Source organism: Schistocerca nitens, chromosome 7 (assembly GCF_023898315.1).
Source record: "Schistocerca nitens isolate TAMUIC-IGC-003100 chromosome 7, iqSchNite1.1, whole genome shotgun sequence".
Lineage (NCBI taxonomy): Eukaryota > Metazoa > Arthropoda > Insecta > Orthoptera > Acrididae > Schistocerca > Schistocerca nitens.
Window position 1 is genome coordinate 100153905 of NC_064620.1, and position 27000 is coordinate 100180904.

The 27000-nt window shown below is 44.2% G+C and overlaps 1 protein-coding gene and 1 non-coding gene across 2 annotated transcripts in view; one reads left to right on the plus strand and one right to left on the minus strand.

Moving 5' to 3' along the window:
- Positions 1-27000, plus strand: part of LOC126195489 (splicing factor, arginine/serine-rich 19) — a 410081-nt gene that overhangs the window by 328153 nt on the left and 54928 nt on the right. The gene's annotated exons all lie outside the window — the stretch shown is intronic.
- Trnak-uuu (transfer RNA lysine (anticodon UUU)) lies at positions 977-1050 on the minus strand. Its single transcript has one exon. It is a non-coding gene; the product is annotated as a tRNA-Lys (tRNA).

The window sequence follows — 27000 nt, forward strand, 5'->3', positions numbered from 1 at the left end:
AAATGGTTCAAATGGCTCTAAGCACTATGGGACTTAACATCTGAGGTCATCAGTCCCCTAGACTTAGAAGTACTTAAATCTAACTAACCTAAGGACATCAAACACATCCATGCCCGAAGCAGGATTCGAACCTGCGACCGGAGCAGCCGCGTGGTTTCGGACTGAAGCGCCTAGAACCGCTCGACCACAGCGGCCGGCCACAGACGATTTTCTTGCATTGTGTGATCCACTCGCTGAACAAGAAAGGGGGGGGGGGGCTGTAAAAGTGCCGTATGCAGTATGCGGCTTTTTTCGTATTTCATAGTTCGCAACAACACTCACCAGTTTTTAGTATTATTTAATTATTTTTGGCGCGCTGTAGACATCACAAAATTTATATCTGGCGCAAACTGTCCGCACACGGACATCGGGATACAGTTTCGCAGATTTTCGTCAGTCGGGTTGCCACGTACTGAGTTTCATAATCGAAAAAAAGCCTTTCATGCACATGGTGTCGATCACAACAATGATAGCATTTTTGCAGCCTCATTATGGAGACATGGAAACTGTTTACGAGGAAAACAACCTTGAGCTTCTTGTTAGATTTAATGTAAGAGAACCCGTGTGTCACACATTGCAGACCGAGCAGTTCAATCTGCAGAGGCACATCGGCGCTCCGAACTGAAATGACAAACGCTCACGAAAGCAGGTCAGGAACAGATGTAAGACTGGCAGTGCCTCTAACGTTTAGAAAAATACTCTCGTCATTCTTTTAACGACATAATAGATTGCTCAAAATTCGCGTGTTCTTTAACTCCAGCGAGTTTAGGAAAATTGACGGTGATCCTTACCCCTTCGAAAGTGCGATTTTCTTTTTAGACGCTTCCACTGTAGCAAACAGCCGCTGGACGTGTGAACTTTCTTTATTACAATTGAATGAAAATCCTTAGCTGCTTACAGGCGTTGACATACGTCAACGGGGACACATGAAAATGTGTGCCCCGACCGGGACTCGAACCCGGGATCTCCTGCTTAAATGGCAGTCGCTCTATCCATCTGAGCCACCGAGGACACAGAGGATAGTGCGACTGCAGGGATTTATCTCTACCACGCCTGCCGCGAAACTAACATTCTCAACGTATTGTCCCGCACTATATTCGTAGTGCCCCCGCCCATTATACTCAATAATCGCGGCGCGTTGCCGATTCCCGTAAGAGTTCGGGCACTGTGCATCTGCACAGAAGAAGAAGATGGTCAATTGGCCGGTGAGCCTTAACTGTATACATACTAAGATGGACATGTCCGATAGAACAGACACCATCTTAGTATATATAAACATTCTTTATGCCACGAGTAAACAGCGAAGGATAAACAGCGCTTACAGCATGATTCTGCCGAACTGAAGACAGCTGTGCAGACCAAAGTAAAGTTGCACCAGATGCCGGAAGAAGGCACCACTTCGCACTGCTAAATCAAGTGTCGGGCTATACCGAAAAGGACCGAATAAAGCCGAGACGTACCGAGTAATGCCGAGAAAAGCCGAGCACATTGTGCACTCGTCAAGTTTTGCACGCCCTGGTCAACAATTATCTAATGCTTTCTGTACGCTATTGACACACTTGAACAGATACAGTGAACTAAACTCGCAGTCATACAATAGAGACTTTCACGGCAAGACTCAGCGGAACCAAGAGCACCTCTGAAGAGGTCGAGCGCAGCTCAGGGAGGAACGTTAGGAACGACCACCATAGCGGCAGCTTAAACTCGCAACGCCGCTATGCTGGGAACGCAATGTAGTGATCCCCTGGGTTCGATTTCAAAGTTAGTGTATCGGGTGCCTGGGGAAGGGTGGCGAGACGGTGCAGAATACTGGCGCGGCGCCTTCCGTCATGCCGGAGCGGCGGCGCACGGAGCGAGCGGTGACGCGCGCTTCTGCGAACGGCTGCCGTCGCGGTCGCACTCCGCCCACGCGCCACCTGAGATCAGCGGCCGCGTCCGTGCGCTGCGTCAACAAAAAACTACTCGCCGCTGCTGGGGCCGCGCTTGCCTCGCGGGGATCACCGCCTGCGAAACTAGACAAGCGTCTGAGCAGCGGCAGTGCTAGCAGCTAACGGCCACTCTCAAATATTGCGCTGTGTTTTAGGGTTGCGTACCTCAAACGGATGGAAAAACTGGTAGACGGGGAAGATCAGTTTAGATTCCGTAGGAATGTTGGAATACGCGAGGCAATCGGACCCTACGACTTACCTTAGAAGACAGTTTAAGGAAAGACAAACCTCCGTTTCTAGCATTTGTAGACTTAGAAAAAGCTTTTGACAATGTTGACTGGAATACTCTCTGTCAAATTCTCAAGGTGGTAGGGGGCAAATATAGGGAGCGAAAGGCTATTTACAATTTGTACAGAAACCAGCTGGCAGTTATAAGAGTTGAGGAGCATGAAAGGGAAGCAGTGGTTGGGGAGGGAATGAGACAGGTTTGTAGCCTATCCCTGATGTTATTCAATCTATATATTGAGCATGCAGTAAAGGAAACAAAAGAAAAATTCGGAGTAGGTATTAAAATCCATGGAGAAGAAATAAAAACTTTGAGGTTCGCCGATGACGTTGTATTTCTGCCAGAGACTGCAAAGGACCTGGAAGAGCAGCTGAACGGAATGGACAGTGGCTTGAAAGGAGGATATTAGATGAACATCAACAAAAGCAAAACGAGGTAATGGAATGTAGCCGAATTAAATCAGGTGATGATGAGGGAATTATATTAGGAAACGAGACACTTAAGCTAGTAAATGAGTTTTTCTATTTCGGGAGCAAAATAACTGATGATGGTCGAAGTAGAGAAGATATAAAATGTAGACTGGCAATGGCAAGGAAAGCGTTTCTGAAGAAGAAAAATTTGTTAACATCGAGTATAGATTTAAGTGTCAGGAAGTCATTTCTGAAAGTATTTGTATGGAGTGTAGCCATGTATGGAAGTGAAACGTGGACGATAAATAGTTTAGACAAGAAGAGAATAGAAGCTTTCGAAATGTGGTGCTACAGAAGAATGCTGAAGATTAGTGGGGTAGATCGCATAACTAATGAGGAGCTACTGAATAGAATTGGGGAGAAGAGGAGTTTGTGGCACAACTAGACTAGAAGAAAGGATCGGTTGGTAGGACATGTTCTGAGGCATCAAGGGATCACCACTTTAGTATTCGAGGGAAGCGTGGAGGGTACAAATCGTAGAGGGAGACCAAGAGATGAATACAAAAAGCAGATTCAGAAGTTATTCGGAGATGAAGACGCTTGCGCAGGATACAGTAGCATGGAGAGCTGCATCAAACCAGTCTCTGGACTGAAGACCACAGCAACAACACAGCTCAATAGGTGACAACGGAACCCTGATAGCAATGGTTCCTAATCTCCTCCCGAGGGGCAAAACGAAATTTTTTGAGGGTTAACAATATAAGAGTTCAATTACCACCATTTCACAGAACTCTAATACTGAATCCATCTGAACAGGGCTGGGAACAACGGTACCAAACGACCACCGTGTCATCCTCAGCCGATAGAGGTCACTGGATGAGGATATGGGGGGGCATGTTATCAGCACACCCTCTCCTGGCCATTGTCAGTTTTCGTGGCCGGAGCCACTGCTTCTCAGTCGAGTAGCTTCTCAGTTGGCCTCTCAAGGGTTCATTGCTCTCCGCTTGCCCGCAACGCTCAGCAGACCCGGACTATCAGCCATCTAAGTGCCAGCCAAGCCCGACAGCGCTTAATTTCGGTGACCTGACGGCAACCGATGTTACCACTGCGGCAAGGCTGCTGGCATTGACTATACAAGTTACCAATGACTATATTTTTCTTCCAAATACAGCATTAACGCATGACAGAATGAGGTGGAGGTCACAGTTTGTGAAACGAATGTATGAACATCATCTTCCGTGCATACCCCAGCCACTACTCAAGTACGTTGTACCGCACGCGCACGGCTGTAAAAATGAGACACATATATCACATATGCTTAAACACCTAACGAAAATGCCTTCTCCTTAGGTGGTTCTAGCAGTAGACCAGAAATTGCTTCATTATTCGCTTCACAACAATAAAGTCTAATTGACAGCGCAACACAATGGTAAATGTGCAATCGCTAATATACTACTGTATTATTATTATTATTATTATTATTATTATTATTATTATTAATTTTGGTGGTCAGATACAAAGTATTGGCAAACTGAAAACTTCCAATTTTTCCCGTTTCATAAGTTCAAATTGCTCTGAGCACTATGGGACTCAACTTCTAAGGTCATCAGTCCCCTAGAACTTAGAACTACGTAAACCTAACTAACCTAAGGACATCACACACATCCACGCCCGAGGCAGGATTCGAACCTGCGACCGTAGCGGTCGCGCGGTTCCAGACTGTACCCGTCTCAGAAGTAAGAAGTCCAGAAGTAAAAAGATTTACTAGCGGTAGTCCGAAGTATAGTGCCCACATTATACCGTGGTTGATTTGAAATGGATGAAGTGAGTGTCGCTACAGAGAGGAGTTGCGCGAAGGAAGCATGTTTTGTAATAGGTGTCTACTCTCCACTTTCTTTTCTGAGAAGGAGTTGTAGCTAGCACTCACCAGGCGCTGAGAATTACTTCATCATCCCATAAAAAAGGTTGTTGGAAATAAGCAGTAGTAGTCTCGTTGTCTCATTACTTGGTGGTTTAATGCAACGCCTACAAAAACTAAATGTCTTTTACCTCTTCGCTATTTTAGTAATAAAAGTATTCCGAGAAAGTTCTTTTTCATTCAGAAGTTTACTTGGATGCTAAGTTTGATTATGGGGGGGGAAGGGGGCGGCATGAGAGAGAGGGGGGGGGGGGGGTAGCTAATATGTGACTGCACATGGGGGTAATGGTTTCAGAAAGATTGGGAACCAGTGCCTTATAGGATGACTTTGTTGTCTGTCCGTCCGACTGTTCAAATCCCTTTTTCTCGGGAACGGCGAGACATATAAAGTCGCAGTTTGTGTCACATATTAAAGTCCACGGTCTCCTGTCCAAGTAAAAATACGGAGCGTTTAAGTCAATGCAGTCGGAAGATACGAGGCCATTTACGTCACATATTTGATACTCGCAAACCCGCACATCTAAACCTAAACGGTACTTCTCGTTGACCTAAAATCAGGAAATTTGCCAAGAAGCAAGGTTTCACACTACAGCGAAAGGAAAAAACGGAAAATTTTAATCTATAATTGTATCAAAAGAAAAAAATTCTATTTGTTATCTGCCTATCTGTCCGTCCGTCCGTTCGTCTGTTTCATCCTATTTTTCTCAGGAATGGGTAGAGGTCTCAAGATGAAATTTCTGTCACATACTAAGCTCTGTAGCCACTTAGCGGCGTAATAAATAAATATAAGTTTCTAAGGCAATGCGCCTAAAAGATAAGGCCACTTATGTCACGTACTTTCATACTCGCAAACTCACTCATTAAACATCTTCAACATTTGTAGTCCTGTCTTCCTCAGTTGCGTGTAATATTACGGTATACTGATACTTTTACTCTTGGGCCTTCTAACTACAACTACACTCCTGGAAATTGAAATAAGAACACCGTGAATTCATTGTCCCAGGAAGGGGAAACTTTATTGACACATTCCTGGGGTCAGATACATCACACGATCACACTGACAGAACCACAGGCACATAGACACAGGTAACAGAGCATGCACAATGTCGGCACTAGTACAGTGTATATCCACCTTTCGCAGCAATGCAGGCTGCTATTCTCCCATGGAGACGATCGTAGAGATGCTGGATGTAGTCCTGTGGAACGGCTTGCCATGCCATTTCCACCTGGCGCCTCAGTTGGACCAGCGTTCGTGCTGGCCGTGCAGACCGCGTGAGACGATGCTTCATCCAGTCCCAAACATGCTCAATGGGGGACAGATCCGGAGATCTTGCTGGCCAGGGTAGTTGACTTACACCTTCTAGAGCACGTTGGGTGGCACGGGATACATGCGGACGTGCATTGTCCTGTTGGAACAGCAAGTTCCCTTGCCGGTCTAGGAATGGTAGAACGATGGGTTCGATGACGGTTTGGATGTACCGTGCACTATTCAGTGTCCCCTCGACGATCACCAGTGGTGTACGGCCAGTGTAGGAGATCGCTCCCCACACCATGATGCCGGGTGTTGGCCCTGTGTGCCTCGGTCGTATGCAGTCCTGATTGTGGCGCTCACCTGCACGGCGCCAAACACGCATACGACCATCATTGGCAGCAAGGCAGAAGCGACTCTCATCGCTGAAGACGACACGTCTCCATTCGTCCCTCCATTCACGTCTGTCGCGACACCACTGGAGGCGGGCTGCACGATGTTGGGGCGTGAGCGGAAGACGGCCTAACGGTGTGCGGGACCGTAGCCCAGCTTCATGGAGACGGTTGCGAATGGTCCTCGCCGATACCCCAGGAGCAACAGTGTCCCTAATTTGCTGGGAAGTGGCGGTGCGGTCCCCTACGGCACTGCGTAGGATCCTACGGTCTTGGCGTGCATCCGTGCGTCGCTGCGGTCCGGTCCCAGGTCGACGGGCACGTGCACCTTCCGCCGACCACTGGCGACAACATCGATGTACTGTGGAGACCTCACGCCCCACGTGTTGAGCAATTCGGCGGTACGTCCACCCGGCCTCCCGCATGCCCACTATACGCCCTCGCTCAAAGTCCGTCAACTGCACATACGGTTCACGTCCACGCTGTCGCGGTATGCTACCAGTGTTAAAGACTGCGATGGAGCTCCGTATGCCACGGCAAACTGGCTGACACTGACGGCGGCGGTGCACAAATGCTGCGCAGCTAGCGCCATTCGACGGCCAACACCGCGGTTCCTGGTGTGTCCGCTGTGCCGTGCATGTGATCATTGCTTGTACAGCCCTCTCGCAGTGTCCGGAGCAAGTATGGTGGGTCTGACACACCGGTGTCAATGTGTTCTTTTTTCCATTTCCAGGAGTGTATATGGTACACAATTTTCGTGCCATGCGCGTTACGCGTTTCTCCTTTATCCTCTGAAAGGCATTTTCAGTGGCAGGTTCCGTGGATGATTTTCTACATGTGTTTTTGTTCCATTTTCGGCGCTGTTCTTCTTCTTCTTCTTCTCATAGTTGCCATGTGCGTTTTTGTTTTCCACACTTCACAGTGCTAGGAACTGAACACTTGTTTTCATGCTATGTTTTGGTTTTCCACACTTCACAGCAGTAGGAACTGAACACTTGCTTTGTATCGAAACAAGTGTTTAGTTCCTAGTGCTGTGAAGTGTGGAAAACAAAACCCAAATGGCAACTATAAGAAGAAGAACAGCGCCGAAAATGGAACAAAAACGCAACATGCATAAAATCCACGGAACCTGCCACTGAAGATTCCTTGCAGAGAATAAAGGCGAAATGCGTATGGCACGAAAATTGTGTTTCATTCAATTGTACTTCGACGGTCCAAAAGCAAAAATTAATAATATACCGTAATATCATCAAAACCCACACGGTACTTTCTGTATGTCTAGAATCATGATGTTCGGCAAGAATTAAGATTTCACTGTACAATAAAGGAAAAATCCGAAAATTCTGAATTTATAATTCTATCACACGAAAAAAATGTCATTTGTTATCTGTCCGTCTGTTAAGCCCCATTTTTCTCAGGAACGTAGAGATGGCTCAAATGTTCAAATGGCTCTGAGCACTATGGGACTCAACATCTGAGGTCATCAGTCCCCTAGAACTTAGAACTAATTAAACCTAACTAACCTAAGGACATCACACACATCCATGCCCGAGGCAGAATTCGAACCTGCGACCGTAGCAGTTACGCGGTTCCGGACTGGAGTGCCTAGAACCGCGCGGCCACCTCGGCCTGCTGAACGTAGAGATGTATCAAGTTGAAATTTGTGTCTCATTCTGAGGCCTATAGTCCTTTGATGGTGTAAAAATGTTAGGCTTCTAAGTCAGTGAAATAACAACAAACGTCACGTATTTTGATACTCCCAAGGCCATAAAAACCCAATATGGTACTTCCATTGACCTAAAATCATGAAATTTCCAAGAAGAAAGGTTTCACAGTACAAATAAAGGGAAAAAAATCAGAAAACTGTTAATTCCTAATATCACGCGGAAAAGCTATTTCTTTGGTCAGTTGTTAACCGATTTAAAATTTTAAATTAAAACATTCTCGACAGTTTTGGAATCCCTGAAGCGATATCTTGTCAGTATCAATGTCAATAACAGCCAAAAATGGTCGAGATTCTCGGTTCCCGGAATGGCTGGATTGTCTGTATACTAATTAAGTTTGGGCGGATCCCCTAAATGCACGAGTCCTACTAGCAAATGATTAACTTTTTAATTACGAAACCGTTATTCATAGATTTAAAAGTTGAAAATATTTAAGCTTGAATGCTGTACTGCTTAAACGTTTGTGATTTTCAATTTTGAGATATAAGTGTCGACAAAGTTGCTTATTTTAACTTTCTTTTATTTTTTCATACTTTTCTGCCTGATTAATTTCGAAACTGGTCTAGTAAAAAAAGATGGAATAAATAAAGGAAAATTAATACAAGCAAGGTCTTTTGACACTTCCGTGTCAAAAGATCTTCCAAGCACTTATACGAGTGCCTGCTGAAAAGTAATGCCTTCGAATATTTTATTATATTCTGAGCATCAGTTGAGCTGTTACATGCCACGCTTGTTACTCGGGCGAATTCCCCGCTTCTCTGGCGCAAGTTGTAACCATCTGCCGCTAGAGATCTCCCTGACGTAGAGTGTAACATTGCAGTGTGTAACGTAGTTACGTCAGTTCGTGAGAGACCTTCACAAAACTGAAAGAATAAATTCGAAAAGTTCGTCCACACGTGGGGCACCCTCTCCTTCAGCAGGACAACGCCAGACAACATATTGAGCGCTGTGGGATCTGCAACAGTCCGACGCCTTGGGTTCATTGTCATCAATCAACCTCCATACAGCCCTGACTTGGCTCCATTCGATTTTCATCTGTTTCAAAACCTAAAAAACATCTTCGAGGGCTTTACTTCATTTTGATAGTGATGAGGCGGTGCAAAAATATGTGAGGTTGTGGCTCCTTCGCCAAAGTCACACATTCTATAGTGGCTACATGAATAAACTGATCTCTCGTTGGGAGAAATGTGTTCGTCGCCAGAGTGACCACGCCGAGAAATAAATATGTAGACATGAAGAATAAAGATGTCGAATGTTAGTAGTATTTTTTATTTTTCAGCATGTCCTCGTACACATTTTACATTACGTTTGTTACGACAAACATGCTATAATAAATATTACATTAAAATTGAAATCCTAAATTTCGAAGTAGAATAATGTTCGTTCATGGAAAGTAGAACTACCAACACAAATTACAGGCAGTCAGATCTAAACCGAGGTCATTGGTGGCAATGGGTGTGAGGGCAGGTTGACAGAAGGAGAGACAGAGAAATGCGAATCATCTAGACGATGGCAGTGTTGGTATCGTCATGTCTGGCAACTAGAACTGTAGATCGTTGACATAGAAGTGATGTTTACAGAAGGACAGAACCAACAGTGACGTAAAAGGAGAACAATAGTGGCCCCAAAACTGACCCTTGTGGCAGTCCTGAAAGAAGAAGCTTTAAGGACGACTTTCCGTTCCCACAGACAACAAGCTACTGCTTGTTTCTCAAGTAGTTTTCAAGACACTTCAGTGCAGTGTCTGAAAATCTAAGGTGTTGTTACTTATGAATAAAATGAAGCGATCCATTTTTTTTTCTTTCTATCTAAAAATGAATCAGCGCGTTCCTTTCCTCTGTGATTTCACGTCTCCATAACACAGTTAAACGTCACTAGACATTCAGTATGCTAGACAGAATATAGTTCATACGGGTATTAGCATAAAAAGCCGTCTGAGTATCAGCCCTAAAACATATTTCAAAGAATGCTACAGTTTCTGTTTCTTCGTTTGTGACTATTCTAGTCGACGAAAGGCATCTTGACACTTGCTATTGTTAAAAATTTGCCCTGTATTCTTCATCAGTTGTAAGTAGCAGGATCTGTTCCAATCGGATGCCCGCTCTTTGATACGAGCAAGTTAACCATATTGAGTTTGCTATAGGACGAAGCGCCTAAGCATATCTCTTATAACGTTGCACGGAAGTTCTACTCTACTTTCACACAAAAGAATAGTAGCAGAGCAGGCTCAGTAAATGACGCACCACTTGAAATTTCTGTAACGAAATGGCCTATGCGAGCGCTTCTACACTTGGCAATGGCGCAGACTGCACAAGGCAAGAGTCCAGGTTCGAGACCCAGTGTGGTATACGTAGTTTTAGTCTGTCAGTAGGTCTCATTACGATGCACACTGTAATATCAGTTCGGCATGTGCCGCCTAACTATCAGTTATTGGCGCATGGATATCATCTTCTTTCTTTCAGTTACAACAACAGTATTTTTTTTTTCCTTGTGTACAGATTATTAGAGAAACTGATTGTGTAGTGCATTTCAGTGCTGAACTGTTTATACTGAAGAAATATACTACATAAACCACGGGAAGTAATATTAACGCTAAACACTCACAGCAAAATGGCAAACGTGTGTCTATCAGATGAAAGCTTAACACGAAGGTTGTCACTTTAATGTCTGTCATTTCCCACAGCAACAGGGTGTAACTCGTGAGCGATTTGCTACTGGACTGTCTTGTAAAAAGCTGCAGTTGTCGTACAATAAATAACATTCTACACGGAGAAATAGTGTTTAGATATTTTGTCTCGTCCTTTATACGATCAACGTTCTGACACTGATTTCAAGAATAAATATTCGTGGCTGCGTAACTGCACAAAGAAGTAGATCTCATCATATATTATTAATAGCTCACTGAGTCGGTGACCTACGCTGCAGTGACTCAGCTTCGTGGTATTCGAACCTGCAGGGACTAGTCCGGAATGCTTCGTCTATGGTCAAGTTGCATGCAGAAGTGTCACGTCATCCTCATACCACTTCCAGCAAATATAAAACAAAGCGTCATAACGACGGACGACCTGTGAATGGTATTCGCGATGAGCTGTGACATTCCCATTCTCTCTGAGGAAACACCTGTCAGTGCCAGAAACAATGCTCACTAATTGGCGCCTGTTGTTCTGTCTGGCTCACATAGCCAAGACATGACTGTTCGTGCACCTCAATGAGCGCTTCCCGTAGGTCAACGCGACAACGGAACCTTCACACCTCTCAAGAGAGCCCGCCGCTTCTCGTGCTTACGTCATGTCAGCCAGGTAACTCAAGTGTTCACACGATCTTAGAACCAATGAACTAGCGGAGCGGAGATCTCCTTACGATACTACTGTAACCGTCTTCTGTAGAGGTTAGCTAACGGTTCGGTCGCAGTGAGGCATGAGTCGTCAGTACATGGGAATTCTTAAGTCAATGAAACGTTTAAGAATTTTGTGTAGGTAAATGGCTAGACATATCCTACCAGATGATACCGTGCGTGAAAGACTAATTCTCGAAGTTTATTTTGAACGTAATGAAAACCCCCAAAAGGGGCGCCAGCGACTGTACCTGCTGAAAATGGCGGAGAACCAGGCAGGGAAGGCGTTTTGTGTGCTATAATTTGCCCATTGCCAGTCGGCAGTGAGTGTGCGAAGAGCTTTCCGTGGCAAGTGCGAGATTGCCTGAGACAGATGTTGTCACGTCGCTGGATAGGCCGCGTTGCGGCCGTTGAATTGGCGCTGTCACGGTTACTTGATGCTTTGCGATTTTCTCTTGTGGGTCTACATCAAGGGTAACGCTTACGTTCCACCTCTACCACAGAACCTCGACGGCTTGCAACATCGCATAACAGCAGCTGTTCTGACCGTCAGTCCTGATACGGCGGGTCGGGTATGGTCAGAAATAAACCACCTATTATAAGAGTGCTATTACGCATAATGATAATTTTTACTTTATGGACCGGCTGACTACAATTGAATGAAACACAATTTTAGTGCCATACGCGTTTCGCCTTTATTTTTTGCAAGGCATCTTCAATGGCCTGGAATATGTACATACACTCCTGGAAATGGAAAAAAGAACACATTGACACCGGTGTGTCAGACCCACCATACTTGCTCCGGACACTGCGAGAGGGCTGTACAAGCAATGATCACACGCACGGCACAGCGGACACACCAGGAACCGCGGTGTTGGCCGTCGAATGGCGCTAGCTGCGCAGCATTTGTGCACCGCCGCCGTCAGTGTCAGCCAGTTTGCCGTGGCATACGGAGCTCCATCGCAGTCTTTAACACTGGTAGCATGCCGCGACAGCGTGGACGTGAACCGTATATGCAGTTGACGGACTTTGAGCGAGGGCGTATAGTGGGCATGCGGGAGGACGGGTGGACGTACCGCCGAATTGCTCAACACGTGGGGCGTGAGGTCTCCACAGTACATCGATGTTGTCGCCAGTGGTCGGCGGAAGGTGCACGTGCCCGTCGACCTGGGACCGGACCGCAGCGACGCACGGATGCACGCCAAGACCGTAGGATCCTACGCAGTGCCGTAGGGGACCGCACCGCCACTTCCCAGCAAATTAGGGACACTGTTGCTCCTGGGGTATCGGCGAGGACCATTCGCAACCGTCTCCATGAAGCTGGGCTACGGTCCCGCACACCGTTAGGCCGTCTTCCGCTCACGCCCCAACATCGTGCAGCCCGCCTCCAGTGGTGTCGCGACAGGCGTGAATGGAGGGACGAATGGAGACGTGTCGTCTTCAGCGATGAGAGTCGCTTCTGCCTTGCTGCCAATGATGGTCGTATGCGTGTTTGGCGCCGTGCAGGTGAGCGCCACAATCAGGACTGCATACGACCGAGGCACACAGGGCCAACACCCGGCATCATGGTGTGGGGAGCGATCTCCTACACTGGCCGTACACCACTGATGATCGTCGAGGGGACACTGAATAGTGCACGGTACATCCAAACCGTCATCGAACCCATCGTTCTACCATTCCTAGACCGGCAAGGGAACTTGCTGTTCCAACAGGACAATGCACGTCCGCATGTATCCCGTGCCACCCAACGTGCTCTAGAAGGTGTAAGTCAACTACACTGGCCAGCAAGATCTCCGGATCTGTCCCCCATTGAGCATGTTTGGGACTGGATGAAGCGTCGTCTCACGCGGTCTGCACGTCCAGCACGAACGCTGGTCCAACTGAGGCGCCAGGTGGAAATGGCATGGCAAGCCGTTCCACAGGACTACATCCAGCATCTCTACGATCGTCTCCATGGGAGAATAGCAGCCTGCATTGCTGCGAAAGGTGGATATACACTGTACTAGTGCCGACATTGTGCATGCTCTGTTGCCTGTGTCTATGTGCCTGTGGTTCTGTCAGTGTGATCATGTGATGTATCTGACCCCAGGAATGTGTCAGTAAAGTTTCCCCTTCCTGAGACAATGAATTCACGATGTTCTTATTTCAATTTCCAGGAGTGTATTATTGCTATTTAGTTGTGATTTGATGCAATGTTTGGGTTTGTGTTGCCGACTGTCAGGTGTTATTGCCAAAGATGATATTACCAACTTTCGAGTGTAGTTATTCAAGTATTTGTGATCTCTTTGTGTATGCATATTTGTGTGTGTGTGTGGGTGGGTGTGTGGGTGTGTTTGTGTGTGTGTGTGTGTGCGTGCGGATGGCGAAGGGGGGTAGATTCTTTTTTTTCCTGGTTGTGTGTGAGGGACGATTTTTATCTTATCATTTGTTTTAGTAAGTGTAGTAGGGAACCTGTGCTGATGTGTGTTTGTTTGTTCATGTTAAAACGTCCCCTTAGAAAAATTAATGAATACTGTGCTGATAAACCTCTTACATTATTTGATTTTCAAACATCTGAGCAGAACTGAACGTACTCAGACATTTCGCTCTTTACCTATTCTGATCAACACTAAACTGACAGCCAATATTTTTAGCGCAACGCAATCTGACTTTCAATAATCCCTACAAGAGAATGGCCCTGACTAACATTAACCTATACGTTTCACAAATCACTTACCTCACAAAAATCTTCGTTACTCGAACTACTGCAATACAGCGAGCGCCACTACTGCCAGCTAAATAAAAGATTCTAACTACTGAAGGCACTAACTACTGATAGGCATAGTTAGCAAATGAAAGATGTTGATAGAGAACAAACAATGTATTTACCTTAATAGTATTCAAAAGTCATAATATATATAGCAGTTCAAGGCATCCAGTCTTACAAATTTACTGTCTCTGATGGACACACGTCCAGATCATCCGCTCTTAAAACTCCGCCATTTCTCTCCCCACATCCACCACTGCTGGCGGCTCACCTCCAACTGCGCAACGCTACGCGCTGTTAATAGCCAACTGCCCAACACTACAATAGCATATACTCCAACAATGCAAACCAACCACAGCCTTCACACAGCAGTCAGTGATTTTCATATAGAGTGCTACGTGGCGTTACCAACATAAAAACCTAAACAGCCTACTTACAGTGTTCATGTTAGCCATTTGAAGATGGGCACGGTAGCCCGAAACCCGCCATGGCAGTAAAAATAAAACATTCATTTATCACATGCTTGTATTCAGCAATGGCTTTCTGAATGTGGAAGTTTTCTTGCATTTGTATAACATGTTTGTCATGCTTGCTTATTGTCATTATTTTCATTTCTTGTTCCATTCACCGTTATTATTAATTTGCTTGTAGGGATAGACGTGGGGTGAGGGAGGGGGGGGGGGGCGTGGCGGACCGTAATAATCTGTGACGCACCCCTCCCCCTCCCCCTTCCCGAAACCGAACCATGGACCCGCGCTCGACGCAACGGAAGCTCCGAGGACGAGAGTGAAGGAACGTTTCATGCTGAGTAACGACGGGAGTTCGTAGCGGCCCAGCAGAGTCCGCGACCACGTCGAGGCGACAAGCAAATCGTGCGGGCCCCTGTCTAGCCGGTAATGACAGCCGCGGCGACGGTCTCCGCTGCCCGCTCCCCCCGCCGTCCGGCAGGACAACGACTGCTAATGCGCGAGGCGCCCCGACATAAAAGGAGCGGACACTCGCCCGCCCGTAATGAAGCGGCGGCGGCGGCAGCGGCTGAGCGCGGGGCAGGTCTTTTTCTGCCCGCCGCGCTGCTGACCTTTGCTTTGCGCCGCGGAACGAAGTGCTCGCGTCACGCCGGCCCGAGCGCTCTGCTCTCTTTCCGCCAGCCGCCGCGGCCCAAAACTGCCGCCACGGACGCAGGCGGTGCCCCCCCCCCCCCCCCCCACAAACACGCGGAACTCGGGCTCGCTCTCTTCGTCCGTGAGATGCAGAGCGCCGCAGAGGGAGGCGTCCAGGGTGATGGGTGTTCCTTGGCTGCCGAAAGGCATTCGGTACAGATACGCGCTTACGGCAAGAAAGGGAGAATGAATTGATTGTTGGTGTTGGTAACGATCATCCTCCTTCACCTCCTCTGCATTATTGCAGATGACGTGTCACTGAGCACATTTGTTCTGTGCATGCAGTACACGTGAGGCGCCTAGTTGTTTCCACTGCACTGTGTGGAATACGAAGGTTCTGTTACAGTTCACTAACCTGCTGTCTTCAAGTTGATGTCGCCAGCGCAGAAAACAGCACGCAGGTCGTAGGTTCTGTATCTTGCTAACAGATTCAGGCCTCAGAGCCAACTCTATTCACACCCCACACGTCCAGAATCGCTACAGAGTGGGTGGAGGAACACTCTTCTGAGTTTAAACACTTCCGCTGGCGACCAAACATCCCAGACATGAACATTATTGAGCATATCTAGGATGCCTTGCGACGTGCTTTTCAGAAGAGACCTCCACCCCCTCGTACTCTTACTGATTTATGGACAGCCGCGTAGGATTCATGTTGTCAGTTCCCTCCAGCACTACTTCAGACATTAGTCGAGTCCATGCCATGTCGTGTTGTGGCACTTCTGCGTGCTCACGTTGGCCCTACATGATATTAGGCAGGTGTACCAGTCAGTAGTAGATGAGTTTTGCTATCTGAGAAGCAAAATAACTGATTATGGTCGAAGTGGAGAGGATATAAAATGTAGACTGACTATGGCAAGTAAAGCGTTTCTGAAGAAGAGAATTTTCTTAACATCGAGTATAGATTTAAGTGTCAGGAAGTCCTTTCTGGAAGTATTTCTATGAAGTGTAGCTATTTAAGGAAGTGAAACATGGACGATAAATAGTTTGGACAAGAAGAGAATAGAAGATTTTGAAATGTGGTGCTACAGAAGAATGTTGATGATTAGATGGGTAGCTCACTTAACTAATGAGGAGCTACTGCACTGAATTGAGTAGAAGAGGAATTTGTGGCAAAATTTGACTAGAAGAAGGGATCGGTTGGTAGAACACGTTCTGAGGCATCAAGGGATCACCAATTTAATATTGGAGGGAAGAGTGGAGGGTAAAATTCATAGAGGGAGACCAAGAGATGAATAGAATAAGCAGATTCAGAAGAATGTGAGTTGCAGTAGTTGCTCGGAGACGATGGGGCTTGCGCAGGATAGAGTAGCATGGAGAGCTGCATCAAACCAGTCTCTGGACTGAAGACCACCTGTTTCTTTGGCTCTTCAATGTACACCTTATTACGGGATCGTGCTCTCTTTGGCATAACCAGTTAATAAATTAGAGACTGATTCATAATTGACTCGAAACAGATTGTGTGAATGATGCGACTACATAATCTGCAACTGGAGCATTTGATTTTAAACTGGTCCGAAACGTGATTATAAGTTGCTTTAATTACATGGCCCTCTGCTTCGAAACTTTTGTTCGTGAGTCCGTTGAACAACCGTTAATGTATTCATCATGTTGAGCGCACACGATCCATTTGCAGTGTGAATCAAGCGCACCGAGTAATTAGAAAATATTATAAAAGATAAAAATCGGATGAATCATACACAGCGTATTCCGCGCTAAGCAAAGGCACTGGGTGTAATGAGAAGGGTGGAAAAGCCGTTCAAAAACGTTTGACGTGAGTGAAAAACTATAAGCAGAACGACAAGAGGGGGAAAACCGCGAATCTCAAGAAGCAAAACGAATTTTTAACTTCACCGTAAAAGCCGTTCCGGTGCAGAAAAAACTTTCCAAGCCACAGCCCGTGGCTGCGTTGACACGGGCAACGAGCGCTACAGGTCTGACGTAATCGGTAAGTTTATCCGTCCAAATCAACTGCGCTATGTTCAGTAATAAATACTGTAGACAGATTTACATGGGACATTTTTAATCTTAAAATAATAATTTATTACTTTAGAGTGTAACAGAACATCTTAATGCTTTCCAGTTGTCTGTGACTAACACGACTGATCCAGAACTGATACTAATATTGAAAAGAATCTTATTTAGTACCATGCGTACTGCTAGAAAGAAAACTATTCCTGATAATGGCAGTAGCTTGGAAAGATGATCGCACTATAACGGAGTCTTCCTCCAACACAACAGTTTGGAGAGGAAATACTTTGGCGACTCTAGCGCTTATGTAACTAGCATTTGGAAGAAATTTTACAGCACTCTGTTGCTTTGACAGAATCTTTCAGGCAGCCCTTCGGAAAACACAAGCTTCTACATCTACATTTATACTCCGCAAGCCACCCAACGGTGTGTGGCGGAGGCCACTTTACGCGCCACTGCTTCGCGGAAACCTGCGTGTTAATTAGTTCAGGAGACTTAAACGAGCGATTAGGCAAGCAACATATGCTTCTGGCTACTGACTGAAACAAGCACGAACATGTTTCAAGAACACTGCTACCGACTGTGGAGAAGTTACAATTATATATGTCGTCACTTACCCTCCCACCGAATAAGAATCTATCGAAGAGCGGCAGCAGGATGTTGACTTTCAATGAAAAGGGTAATATGGAACAAAAACTGAGTATAACGTCTTTCACTTCTGTTACGAAAAGCATTTTCTTGCAACAGACGCACAGCTAGTCATTTGCTTTCTTAACTGAAGGACCTGCCGCCTTCAGCACAGCTGCACAAAACATAAGCTTCTGCACTAATTATCCAGCAGGTGAGCTGCTTACATTGGAACTGACTGCAGTAGCTCATAACAGGATACAAATTATTTATGCTTGGCAATATACAGAAACATTGTCGAATAATAATATACGTTTATCGGCTGGAAGCAAGAGGAATTTACCTGAGAGTCACGTCATCGCCTTGATTAGGTTGCTGCAACTAATCGTGCAACAAGAAATAAAATCAATTAAGGGAAGGTGGTATTATGCATAGTCATGGCAACTGCACGCTGCTCGCAGCAGCAGATTTTCCAGTAACGCCAGTGAAGGACTCCTTTCACTTTCAAGAGAATAATTATTTAATGAATCACGCGTTTTAACGAAATTTCTTAAAAATTTAGGACCATAGCACACCTCCCACTTTTGATGTAAGTAAGCTGTTTCTATTCGTGGAACCTCAACTTGTTTACCTCCCATTCCTTCTGTCAAAGTCGTCTTAGATTGATGTAAAGACATATTAACACAATTATTCCCCTAGAGATTCTGGACTCTAACCCGGAGATTCTGATTTGATTTCCAGCAGATAGCTGAGTTGGATAAACTATTGCGTATACATAAGGATACTTCGAGTGAAGGACAGAAATACAGAATGCTGGCGCCATCTGTATTACCAGTGCTTTACATATATTTCATTTTGCACCAAGTCGGGCGCTAGAAGCAGCCATGGCGTGTATATGCGCGTGACCATATGGAGCTGTCTCTTGAACTCTTTGCTTAAATCGTCGGGGAACATACAGTCTTGTTAAATTTTTACGGCCATCGTCCAACGTCCCGCAACGAAGATCTCGTTCTACTGCTTCCGTGAACTAATAGAGTATGACTCAGAAAAGCGCGAAAAACCTTTATATTCAACGGTAATTATAAGTGTTCCGATAAATAGCCTTGGTAGTTCTCTGAGGCTGTTGTCAACAAAGAGGTAGCACAACAAAATCGTCGCGAAGTAATAGTATAAAATGAAGTCCCAATGAGTATACCCATGTGTAATGACTGACAGCTGACGATCAACATAATGTAATGTAAAGTGACTGAGTAAATAATGGAAAACGATATTGCGTAGGTACCCTACAGTAGAACCATCACTGGAATAAGAATCGCCAAACATTTAATGACTACGTAAATCTTTCTGGATGGAACGAAGATACAGACTGAGGTACATCGGAATAATTCTGTAGATATGTAATTTATTCATGCAGGAGGTCATTTATAAAGTTATTATACGAGTGATTACTGAGAATTGTTTCTCAGTAGGGGGATCTTACCAAGCTAGATTAACGGAAAAGATAGAGAACATTCAACAAATTTGTTGCACATATGTTCAATATACGTCTTCGCATATGTCATCGCATAATGACCATGCCGTAAAATTTAAAAAATCCGGTCTTACGTAAAAGTGTATCGACAGTAATTCTTACGGTGCACCGCCAAAGAGATACAAATTGATCGTTTAGCATTTTCATTTTGTAATAGGAAGAAACATATTGGGGACGTTCTGCTGTTTTCTAAATCTAAAGTGTCTAACGGCTCCGGAAAACCAGCTCACGGCAATTCAGTTTTATTCAGACAAGGCCGTTTGTTACCTTGAAGCTATGTGATGCAATCAGCATTGGAGAATGCTAATAACACTGCAAGGCTGTTGGCGCAATCAGGAACTGTGAATCAGCTCACATCTCAAACTTTTTACAAATTACAATCTTTCTCATGCTGTGGCAAGAGATACTGAATTTAGTAGGGACGACTTTAGTCTAAAAACCATACCTAGCAGCATTCACGGCAAGAAGGTCAGCTGAACTCTTGTTCCCAGTCTTCAAGGAACTTCAATTAGAAAGCTATTCAGTCGAGCGGCAATGCCTAGCTAAAACAAGAGTTACTATGCTGTTCATGCCCTCTTTGTGTTTCGAGTATTGTTACAGGAAGAAAAGAGGTTGGCCTTACCTTCTATTTCTAAAGTTTTTCTCTGGAGCAATCGTATCCTGTCCTGACTAGAAACTATAGGGCTTCACTGTGTACTACGAGTGAAAACTATTTCCAACTATAGCGACGACACTCAGATTAGATTTCGTTTTCCATTGCTATAAACGTCCTTTTTACCTTTCGGTCTTCATAGAAATAACAGCTCACTTTCATTAATCGTATCAGTTAACGTTATTCTCGCCCATTGTCCCGCAAATATAATTGCCAACTTGTTACAAAATTATATCTCAGCTTTAGTCACTTTTTACAACTGTTTATCAGCACGACGCGTTTCGGTAACATGCTGCCATCATTATGCGTTTTGCAGTAACGTGTACATTAATTTTTAATTATAGATTCTTTTGAAGTGTTATGACTATTTACTGGATGTGCCAGTAAGGTTATGTAATGAGATTTGTGATTGTACAAAAAGATTAACGTATTCCACTGTATACTTTGGGTGAATATTTAGCATCTCATTGATGTCGTTACGTACATATTTGCTCAATATGTATTTGACTGGCACACTGAGCACAAGAATAAACACAATTACCACTTGTATAAATTATAGAGCGCAACAATCAGTCGTCCTTTGTTTTGTAGGTTTTATTACGCAAATCCAGATTTCGGCTAGTGCCTAGCCATTATCAACGCAATATTTTCTAATCTCGATGCATGTAGTTCCTTGTTGTTAGGGCGTCAGTCACAGTTCTTTGAATACTATAGCAATTTATAAATCTCGTAACAGTCGCTGAGTGCACCCACTTTCCCAATGGAAGGTAACCTGACAATTACCGTATCTTAACACTTTTACACTCAGTTGTTTCCATTCCAGAGATTCTTAACTGCTAAGATAAAATTTATTTCAGTTGCTGAGATAGTCAAAACACAATCTTTTTTATATAAGCTTCTTTATGTCGTGGTATATATTATGTAGTATTATATATTATTATTTAGTACTTCTTGATTATTAAGTATTATCAAGAAAGTTGCTTTTATATTAATAAACTAAAATTTTTTATTCATGGTACTGTACATTACTAAATAATAAATTAGGTGCCATGACATATATATGCAATATGAAGATAGTCTATTCATCGTTTGTACTATCTTAACAAATGAAATAAGGGTTATCAGAAAGACTTCAGTGAAATGGTATTGAACATTCAACTCACTTAAGATATATACTGTAATAAATTAATCTGTCTGTATAGTGGTAAATTTCGGTACAGAGCCTCACTGCCACACCCTGCAAATCGATGCATCGACTGCAATGGAATCTATAATTAAAAATTATTTTACATATAATTGTAAAGCACCTGATGATGGCAGCATGACGCTGCAACGTTCGTGCTAGTACATATTAATAAAATGTGACCGTAGCAGAAAAACATTTTATCAATTTTGTAATACAGTTGCTGACATCAACAAATATCATATGACATGGATAAATTTAAATTGACTGCGAGGTAACACTTCATTTACTGTTGCAGACAACCTTCACGTGTAACTGTTGAGAGTTCCGCTCAGTCATTTACAGTTATCACCCCTCACCTCCGCCTAGTTCCTAAAGAAAGGTGCCGCAATTACTTTCGTTTCCGTCTCGCGAAAATAAAGGAGTTGCGATGACAAGTCACCGAAAAAAACATGTAATGTACTGGCTTATTGTGAATAGTGTGTTATATAGATTGTACTGATCTGATAGACGTCAATTTACCGTATTATTTGCGGTCTCATTGCCAGATAGTGATTAAACATTTGAGGAAAGAGAGGATCCCAAAGTTTATTTGCTTTAGACATTTACTACATTTCGAGTTGTTTTCTTGCGAACAGTCAATATTCCAGACAAGTTTGTTCTTACTCGTTCATGTCCCAGAAGTATAACATTACCTTTTTCTATGCCGATGCGGTTGTAATTTCTTCCTCCGGAAACTGAGACGCGACTAATTAGTTGCGACAAAAACATAAGATGTATACCATTGGACTTATGTTTTCTTGCAGGTAACGTATACTCTTTCGGTTTTCCGGGGAACGTGTTCGTAGTCATAAACAGGAAAAGAACTAAGAAATAAATAAGTGCATGTGGAGGGTTAGGAGACCTGATATGATTCTTTTAGCCAAAAACTCCTCAACGCTTTCTGAGCCATAGCCCGACATAAAACAAAACTTTCTGAGCAAATTTTCAGTCGAGTATTGAACATACGATAAGTTCTCTGATGAGATAAAAATAAAAGATAAAGTTTTCAGTGGTTATACTCTATCACTGAGTAGCCGACAGTGTTACTTAAACAACCATGTCAGTGCCACTTTCTCTTTCCCGGCTAACATTAATGCTCTGAAGTCAGTTTTTTCGCCTGCCATATAACATTTACTGCCCCTAAAACCAACCACAAATTTCACGTAGCTATAACTGCCTCGCATTCGCCTCCCAGTTTATTATACCCCCCTCCCCTCCGATCCCCACGACAATGCGTAAAAGTTCAACGCTGCACGCAGTTCAAAATACAAATTTCATCCGAAATAAATGATACATCATTGAAGGAGCAACACGCCGTAACATCCTACGTTACTTTACTTGCACAATAAGTACACGCACTTGCTGTGTGCAGAGGACCTAATACGCAACACATACATGGTCTGTCCGCCAAGGGAGTTCGTTACACACTGCCTTAATGGTTCTCCGGTAAGGGCCAGGTATTGATCCATACCAGACTTGCGAATCTGATATGCTCCACACTTAATGTGAATGCCGGTCTGGTTCATTTGACGCAGCCTACTTCTTTCCTCATTCTTGTTGCTTCTAGAGTTTGTATTCTGTCGACCATGGGACGATAAACCCTAATCTTCCTTCATTCCTTTCAAAAACTATCCAACCCTTCATTTATTGCCTTCAAATATACCCGGCTAAATAAACAGCACCTACGCTTCTGTAATGAGACTCCAAAGAAAACTCTTACTGCCGCACACTTTCATTGCGACCGCAAATTTGATCCTTCCGGCTTGTGGCGAGAAAGAAAGTGGGCAGCACCGCTTCTTGGAAGGTCGGATTGCCTTAACTCTGCGACGGATGAGCAGGTGGTTGGGTTGTAAAACTTCTGTAGACTATCATAAATAAGCGTAGACTAAGGTAGTATTCCTAGTAGGCTTGGTCAGTTAATGTCGTATCCGAGTTACCTTTACGTTGGGTGTGTTGCATACCTATTGGACGTTGCATCATTTCGGTCGCTTTGATCGCGTATACAGTCAGTGTCTGGCTAAATTCCCCGTGAAACTGGGAGCGGCGAACCATCTAGAAAGTGAGTGGGGATATAAACAGAGCCGCGTGTCCTACTGAACATTTTTGTTCTTCATAGTTATCCTCATGTCTGTTACTTAAAAATAAACAATATTTACAGGAAAATTGAAATTTTCAATGTTTTAACTCTAACTCAGGTTTTATTCCAAAATTGTTGATTTATAACCTGAAACAGAGGAATGTAGTTCAAATGGTTCAAATGGCTCTGAGCACTATGGGACTTGAGATCTGAGGTCATCAGTCCCCTAGAACTTAGAACTACTTAAACCTAACTAACCTAAGGACAGCACACACATCCATGCCCGAGGCAGGATACGAAACTGCGACCGTAGCGGTCGCGCGGTTCTATACTGAAGCGCTTACAACTGCTCGGTCACAGCGGCTGGCTGAGGAATGTAGTAAAAGTAAAAAAGAAACAATACAGATTTATCATACAGCAATAGAAAATGCAATTTGGTCAAGAAAAAAGGTAAAATTAAGTGACACAGTTTCAGAGACTTGACTGGTCTCACACAGATCTTATTTTACGTATCTAGACTGAAGCGGCAGGTGAAAATTTGTACCAAAGCCAGGAATGGAACCCACGTCCCCTGCTTACTAAGCAGGTGTGTTAGCCACTAAGCCATCTTGACACAGCCTAGGTTACCCTGGCATTTCATTTGTATAAGTATTTCGTTGAGCTTATAGTTAACATGTTCCTGTTCTTTATAAACAACTTTCTCACTTATTAGTGGTAACACGAACCTCTTGCCTTGGATCATGATGAAGAAAGTTCTATTGAGTACAAAATAACAACGATAATTATGTAGATTTTTTTATGTTTGTGCATGCGAACTGTTCTTCCACCAAAATTCATTGCCTTGGTTACATAAAAGCGCAAACGTCACGCATTCAACTAATTTTTATTAGTTATAAAATGCAATATCCATGTTGTAAGGATATAAAATACGCAATGGGCTAACACTTAACGATGTCCAGTTCTAATTATGTGCTAAACGAACAAAGAGAAGTAGTCGACCCTGAGTTCCTCTCTCACAAATTCATTTACGTTTATTTCCCTACAAATCCTATGAACACTACCAGAATCCTGGCAGGGTCGCCATATGTAACGTCCCCTTTGGAAAATTATATAAATGACTGTGCTGATAAACCTCTTACGTTATTTGTTTTTCAAACAGCTGAGGAAAACTGAACGTACTCAGACATTTCTCTCTTTACTTATTCATATCATCACTAAACTGACACACAATATATTTAGCGCAATGCAGTCTGACTTTCAATAATCCCCACAAAAGAATGGCCCTGACTAACAATAACCTATACCTTTCATGAATCACTTACCTCACAAAAATCTTTGTTACTTGAACTACTGCAATACAGTGAGCGCCAATACTGCCAGCTAAATAAAAGATTCTAACTACTGAAGGCACTAACTACTGATAGGCATAGTTAGCAAATGAAAGATTTTGATAGAGAGCAAACAATGTATTTACCTTAATAATGTTCAAAAGTCATTATACAGGGTGTTACAAAAAGGTACGGCCAAACTTTCAGGAAACATTCCTCACACACAAAGAAAGAAAATATGTGGACATGTGTCCGGAAACGCTTACTTTCCATGTTAGAGCTCATTTTATTACTTCTCTTCAAATCACATTAATCATGGAATGGAAACACACAGCAACAGAACGTACCAGGGTGGCTTCAAACACTTTGTTACACGAAATGTTCAAAACGTCCTCCGTTAGCGAGGATACATGCTTCCACCCCCCGTCGCATGGAATCCCTGATGCGCTGATGCAGCCCTGGAGAATGGCGTATTGTATCACAGCCGTCCACAATACGAGCACGAAGAGTCTCTACATTTGGTACCGGGGTTGCGTAGACAAGAGCTTTCAAATGCTCCCATAAATGAAAGTCAAGAGGGTTGAGGTCAGGAGAGCGTGGAGGCCATGGAATTGGTCCGCCTCTACCAATCCATCGGTCACCGAATCTGTTGTTGAGAAGCGTACGAACACTTCGACTGAAATGTGCAGGAGCTCCATCTTGCATGAACCACATGTTGTGTCGTACTTGTAAAGGCACATGTTCTAGCAGCACAGGTAGAGTATCCCGTATGAAATCATGATAAGGTGCTCCATTGAGCGTAGATGGAAGAACATGGGGCCCAATCAAGACATCACCAACAATACCTGCCCAAACGTTCACAGAAAATCTGTGTTGATGACGTGCTTGCACAATTGCGTGCGGATTCTCGTCAGCCCACACATGTTGATTGTGAAAATTTACAATTTGATCACGTTGGAATGAAGCCTCATCCGTAAAGAGAACATTTGCACTGAAATGAGGATTGGCACATTGTTGCGTGAACCATTCGCAGAAGTGTACCCGTGGAGGCCAATCAGCTGCTGATTGTGCCTGCACACACTGTACATGGTACGGAAACAACTGGTTCTCCCGTAGCACTCTCCATACAGTGACGTGGTCAACGTTACCTTGTATAGCAGCAACTTCTCTGACGCTGACATTAGGGTTATCGTCAACTGCACGAAGAATTGCCTCGTCTATTGCAGGTGTTCTCGTCGTTCTAGGTCTTCCCCAGTCGCGAGTCATAGGCTGGAATGTTCCGTGCTCCCTAAGACGCCGATCAATTGCTTCGAACGTCTTCCTGTCGGGACACCTTCGTTCTGGAAATCTGTCTCGATACAAACGTACCGCGCCAAGGCTATTGCCCCGTGCTAATCCATACATCAAATGGGCATCTGCCAACTCCGCTTTAGTAAACATTGCACTGACTGCAAAACCACGTTCGTGATGAACACTAACCTGTTGATGCTACGTACTGATGTGCTTGATGCTAGTAATGTAGAGCAATGAGTCGCATATCAACACAAGCACCGAAGACAACCTTCCTTCAATTGGGCCAACTGGCGGTGAATCGAGGAAGTACAGAACATACTGACGAAACTAAAATGAGCTCTAACATGGAAATTAAGCGTTTTACGGACACATGTCCACATAACATCTTTTCTTTATTTGTGTGTGAGGAATGTTTCCTGAAAGTCTGGCTGTACCTTTTTGTAACATCCTGTATATATATAACAGTTCATGACATCCAGTCTTACAATTTTCCTTTTTCTGACTCACACACGTCCAGATCGTCCGCTCTGAAAACTCTGGCATCTCTCTCCCCACATCCACCACTGCTGGCGGCTCACCAACTGCGCAACGCTTCGCGCTGTTCACATCCAACTGCCCAACACTACAATAGCGAATATTCCAACAATGCCAACCAGCCACAGACTGCACACAATACAGTCAGCGATTTTCATGCAGAGCGCTACGTGGCGTTACCATCATAAAAACCTAAACAGCCTACTTACATTCCTACCATTTATGTACTGTACCAAAACCACCGAACCGTAGTTTTGGTAGGGGAGCCACTGTAGCAGGTCTGCCATGCCGAGCCCTCGAAAACGGCCGGCTTACTGTACACGGATGCGTTCAGACCCTCGCTTTCCATCGTGACACGTGAACTCCGGCAAAAGTGCGCCTCGAAGGAGCACACGGTGAGAAACAACCAGTATTTCTCAGCTTGTACACGTTAGAGTTTTAACTCCGAAGCGAGAATAAATTTTTCACTCTGCAGTAGACATTGGACTCAACAGAACATTATGATAGGTCAAAACTCAGTAGCGAACCAGGGTTCGAACTTGAAATTTTCTCAGGATCCTACCAACTGAGTTATCCAAA